Below are 6,000 nucleotides of genomic sequence, written 5' to 3'. Positions count from 1 at the left end.
TAGGCTGCCCTCGATCTATTCCTACGGCGACGGGAACCACGCCCCAGCCGCCATCGATCCCTTCTGTCGTCGACCCCAGCGAGGCCGCATCGGATCTCATGGAGGCCGCCTCAGATCATGCACATACGTGACAGTGCTAGGTCTCGCCGTCGCCACACAATCCCACTGACGCCTCCGCCGCCGCCGATCCGTGGGAGTCTGCCGCACAACCCCACGCACGCATCCGCCTCCGCCGATCAGGTTCGCCTAAACCCTAAACCCTTCGTCCATTCAACAGGGCCCAACCCACATACGTACAGAACTCTGATGGAGCAGTACCTTCCTGTACGTATGATGATTTTTTATGCTTCCGCCGGCAGCACATTCAATAAGACACTTGAAGGTTTTCGGACTTGTGAATCATACAATTTATACATATGCAACTTCTCTGAATTTTACGCAAAGCTAAATTACACCTTTTCTTTATCAATGTTCCCAGCTCGACCAGGTTCAAGCTTTTCCTGTAAGCAGTTGGTAGCTTTGTCCTCCTGTAAGTTTACTTTGAAATGGACCTCTACTCTAGCTTCTCATGTTGGCCTACATTTGTGATAGGTCACTCATCAGAACAAAAGGTAAGTATGGGAAATTCAAATAGCAAGGCACCGGAACAGAGAAAGGCATCGGATGTACCTCTACCCCCTCTTGTTGATCTACATCCCCAAGGAAGTCCAGGTTTACCTCTACCCCGTCTTGTTGACCTTCATTCTGGTGTAAACACAACATTGCATAATCCACCAACCCTGAACTCATAGGCACATAAATAAATTATGTGTAACAATCACACCATATAATCTTCCTATTTACTAATTAATCTTAGGGAAATGAAAGAGGAGTTATAGTTCAAAAGATTTCTGATATAAACGCAAATTCTTTAACTCCAAGGTTAAAAAACCCACAGATGAAACCTGTAATTTGTAAAGGTAACCTTTGTTACTGACAAGTTGTCCATACCAAGTGCGTGCAGCCAAAATTGTGTGGTAGAACCATTCAATATCAGTGTCAGAAACACGATGCCACCAGTGAAGAACACAAACTGCAAAAACATGGATAAAATAAGCCTTGCTCAAATTAAATTTTCTGATTTTGTATTTTCTCAGGAAAAACTAACCTACCATTGTTCTTCACTGTTCTATAAAGCACATAATCCCAGTGTATTCCCACAAGAGTATGGCTAAAAAATATGGACGATCAATTAAAGTATTCTGACGTGAGAGCGAAATGGATAGTGGAGGGTGAGAGATAGGGAGAGAGAAATGAAAGAGAGCACAGGAGGGAGAGAGGGGTGTCGCAATCAAAACAAAAGTATTCTGACGTGAGAGGGAAATGGATAATGGAGGGTGTGAGAGAGAGGGAAGTGATCTAAAGAGTACAGACTTAGGGCTAGACTAACAGGGACAATATGCTAGAAGGAGGTTTACATGGTAATATAAAAAGGAGAGGGAGGAAGAACTGCAAAGTGCTGAACCAAATAAAGATCCATCTTAAAAAAACATCCAATGGACAATGTCGCAATGGGACGCACCTTCCCTTCTTGTGCTTATGGGTGTTCATATTCATCTGTGAGCCTAACCACTAGCTTTTGTTCTGTTCCTCTAGGTCCAAAATCTCCACATAACGATGTCTGCCTAAATGCCCATGGTCATGATGGTTTAGATTTTGCGCCAGCGTCTACCCCAAGTGATTCCCAGACAACATCTCTACTCCTGAATGTCGCCAAGCTATCTACCAGAAAGCATGATAAAGAATGCAGTAATAACTTGACAGAAGAACAAAGGGAGAGGAGAAACAAGCGAAGGCGAGAAAATTATCGGAAGAAAAAGGAAGAGAATACGATCAAGCTCCAAAGTGAAAAGCAGAATGTTTCTCGACCCCCTCTTGGCGATATCACCAATGTTCATCAGCCTTCCCATGAGATACCAGGTACGGATCTAGAATTTATACTTGGTATAATTGTAGCGTAAATTTGGTAATGGTAGTTATGGGGCAACGTGATAAAGAAAGCAACAATGACTGCACAGGCGATAAAAAGAAGCAGAACAACACGCGGAGGCGAGCAGCTTATCTGAAGAAAAAAGATGAGACTGTGACCAACCTCCAAGATGAAACTCAGTGTGTTTCCCGACCCCCTCTTGATGATATAACAAGTGTTGATCAACCTTCCCATAGAATATCAGGTACATGTGTTTAATTTTTCATTTCATAAATTAAGTAATCGTTGGATAGAATGACCTCATTCTGCAGCTTCGTGCTTGCTGAACATGGATGATATGGTTATGTTTCAATTTTATTGTTCAACCAGCCAACCCAACTAGCTCCAGCTATACATCCTTGTCACATGCTGATGCAACGTTGCCTGCTTCGAGTACTCCCATTGTTGGGTACATTGATGACAATGTACTAGCTGGGTGGCAACGTGAGAAAGAAGAACAAAGGGAGCAGAGAAACGCACGGAGACGAGAATCTTATCAGAAGAAAAAGGAAGAGGGTACGATCAACCTCCAAAAAAATAATCAAGTGCAGCGTGAGCGACGAAAGGAACAACGAAACAACAGGACCCCTGATGAGCAGGGGGAGTCAAGTGCGAAGAGAAAGGCAGACTATGCTAGAAGGAAAAACACCCTTTGTGCTGAATCGATCGCAATGCCACGTCCAGATCTAACTAGCGCATTGTCCAACTCTCACGCTTTCAACCCTCACGCACATTGTCCGACTCTCACACTTCCAACCATCACGCAACAATCCGACAGTGAACAGATAGATCGTGCTACAACCGTCAAGTCGGCCCCCACATACATTCGCAACACCGAAACCGATGGTAGATATCCCATCAACGATCATCTTTCATCTTGTAATCATTCATTGGTTATTTATAATGATTCGATAATATTGTAGGTGCATACCTAAGCAGAACCCTAGGTGATGATGATGTAGATGGCAACCTCATAAAAATCAATGAGCACCTACCAAGTGCCAACCAGCAAACCAGTGATCCGGTAACAAAAGCGGATTATGGCGCTGGCAAGCAGAGTCATGAGTCCAGAGCTCAGCGTAGGACGAGAGAGCGAGCTTGCAAGGGAAGTATGGCGGCGAATAAGCGTCAGGAGAAAATTGGCAAGCGAAAATCATGTTCGCAGGTGCCATGTGGTGAGAGGAAGGCTCTGCTAGATCATCGTAATGCAAGCTTTGCAGGTAGGTCGAATACCCCAGCCGTCAAGTCCATCTCCACATCAGCAATGCGGGAGCCGGGCGAGGTAGCGCTTGCTGAGACGGTCGATGGAGATGCCGAGGTCGCCGGGCGCGGGGGGCGTTTCGGTTTCTTGGCCTGCTGAAGCAGCCAGAGGCGGGCCACGACGGCGCGTGCTTCGAGCTGGACTAGCGTGAGGTCGTGTGGCCGGTCGGCGGCAGCGATGGGGACGTGGACGGGTGGTCGGCCACGCCGGTGGCTGAGGCGGCGGTGTCCCCGCGGCGCGTCGCTCAGCGCACGCCGTGCCGCAGAGCTTCGAGCTGTCGTCGCTCCTTGCGGAGGGCGGCGGCGTCGGGGAGCTGTTGTCACCCTGGTCGTGCCTGTGAGGCCGGGTCACGGCGCCGCGGCACATCAGGGGCGACAACGACGGGGCCAACGGAGAGGCAACAACGGCCCGAGAGGGAGAGGCGCCGGTGATGCGGGTGAGGGAGAGGTGCCGGCGAGGCGTGCGAGGGAGAGGCGGCGGCGGCGGTGGGAGACGAGGCCGCCGGTTGTGCGGCTGTGGGGGCGAGAGCGGAGGGAGTGTGGGTGACTCCGCCGTGATCTGGATTGTGTGCGTGAGTGGAAAGGGAGTGGAGAGAGTGAGGAGAAGGAGTTGGTGGGTGCTGGTTGGCCCATGATGCGAGTGGGCTTGGGCTTCTTGGGGCCTTCGATCAGCAACCTTTGTTGTAAGAAAACAAATGCCTAAAAAAATGATGTACGAAAAAAGATAGTATATATTAAAGTAAAAAAGGATATAGATATATTAATTAAACATGGATCATCCAAATAAATTTTTTTATACGTATTCCATATATTCAGAATATCACACAAAAAACACAATTTTGAGTGAAGAAACAAAGTATACTTGGTTTATGTTGGAGAAGGGCGACGCTGAAAAGGGCCGAAAATTCGCCGAGTTTTTCACAACATAATGATGTGGAGGCGGTGATATCTCATAAAAAACCAAAAAAGTATGCCAATTTAAATGTTATCGCACAAGGTATTCTTTTCAATGTTATTATCGATCTTTCTTTCATCATATTGCCTTTTCTATTCAACCAATTTTGTCTCATTTTAATACAAATTTGGCTCATTTTTGTATCATGACGATAGACTATGTTTGTATCCCTAGAGATATTACAGTCATCGAATCAATCATGTCTGCCCCAAGAAAACCAAGTTCGTGGACATTGAAGATGCCTTGTTATCAAACGACGATTTGGAATGCTTTATGAGGGGTGGTATGTTCTTACAGGATGGTGTAAGACCAATTGCATGAACTTTGTAATTAATAATATAAACAATATATAATATCGTAAAACATATATATTATGGTCATTGTGGAATTACAGCTGGCTCATGATCATCTATGAGATAGGGCGGGTGAAAAGATACATATTATTAGCACGTTTGTTTCTGCCAGATGAAAGAAGACGGAGAAAGAGACATAGAAGCATCAAAATTTGTTAAGTGCATCAAGTATATCTCAGTAATTTTTAATAGATTTTTAGTTGGATCATCCCTTATATGTATACATTGTTAATGTGCTATTTTGTTATCACTTTACATTACAAAGTTAAGTGGACTTAAAATATTATGTAATTGGGACCGTGTTATAGTGTCTCTATCTTTGACGATTTCAGAAGCCCGTGGCAACGCACGGGCATTCTACTAATCTATCGTATGGCTGTGACTTCGAATCCCTCATATGGCGTAGTTTTTTGGGATTTTTTGTACTGCCTCGTTGTGACGTCAGGGAATGGGCCGGCCCGTTCAGATCGCGCTCTGCGCGGAAGCTCGTGTTTTTGACGCCCACGAGCGTCAGCTAGGGGCTTCCGTAATTCAAAATTGCTGTGCGTACGATTAATACTGTGTACGACTTTGTACGACGGGATCTCACTCGTCCATCCAGTTGATCGAACGGCTGCTGAGGGCTGTTATACACAACATCATACAAACTCGTCGTACGTGTAGCAGTTCTCCCCGTAATTTCCCCCCTCGAGCGGTGGATCCCCTCCGAACCAAAAATTTCAAAGAGGGCCGAAACCTCCCGCCCTTTCCCCGTTCCCCCCACCATCGAGCGGCGGAGCCCCTCCCCCCTCCTCCCCGCGATGCCTCCCGGCGGCGGCGCGATCCGCGTGCTGAACGTGGCGGAGAAGCCGTCGGTGGCTTTCCCCCGGTCTTTCTTAGCTTTTCAGTTTTTTTCGACGTTTTGGTTTTCCCCCGGTCTTTCTTAGCTTTTCGATAAAAAAAACTTCGAATTTTTTTTTGCGCGAAAAACGCGTTTTTTTTCCTTTCGCGAAAGTCACGGTTTTTCTTGCGCGAGAGGCACGGTTGTGTTTTAGCGAGAGTCACGGCCGTGCCTTTCGGAAACGAAAAAAAATGTGTTTTCTGTTTTTTTTTTCTTTCGCGAGTCACGGTTTTGCTTCCGTGAGAGGCACGGTTATGCTTTCGCGAGAGTCACGGCCGTGCCTCTCGGAAAGGGAAAAACAAAACGCGTTTTCTGTTTTTCTTTCTTTCATGAGAGTCACGGTTTTGCTTCCGCGCGAGACACGGTTGTGCTTTCGCGAAAGTCACAGCCGTGCCTCTAGGAAAGGGAAAAAATACGCGTTTTCTGTTTTTTTTCTTTTGCGAGAGTCACGGTTTTGTTTTCGCGAGAGGCACGGTTGTGCTTTCGCGAGAGTCACGGCCGTGTCTCTCGGAAACGGAATGCATTTTTTCCTTCCACGAGAGTC

General features: G+C 46.5%; 1 long non-coding RNA gene across 1 annotated transcript; it reads right to left on the bottom strand.

The window, feature by feature from the left end:
* Positions 1-363: 363 nt before the first annotated feature.
* On the bottom strand, positions 364-2,197 carry LOC120962582 (uncharacterized). The gene is made up of 2 exons (XR_005753316.2): positions 670-2,197; positions 364-576 (listed from the first exon to the last, which is right to left on the bottom strand). It is a non-coding gene; the product is annotated as an uncharacterized lncRNA (long non-coding RNA).
* Positions 2,198-6,000: the final 3,803 nt, after the last annotated feature.

This window comes from Aegilops tauschii, chromosome 4, assembly GCF_002575655.3.
Source record: "Aegilops tauschii subsp. strangulata cultivar AL8/78 chromosome 4, Aet v6.0, whole genome shotgun sequence".
NCBI lineage: Eukaryota > Viridiplantae > Streptophyta > Magnoliopsida > Poales > Poaceae > Aegilops > Aegilops tauschii.
This window is presented reverse-complemented; position numbering and strand designations above follow the sequence as displayed.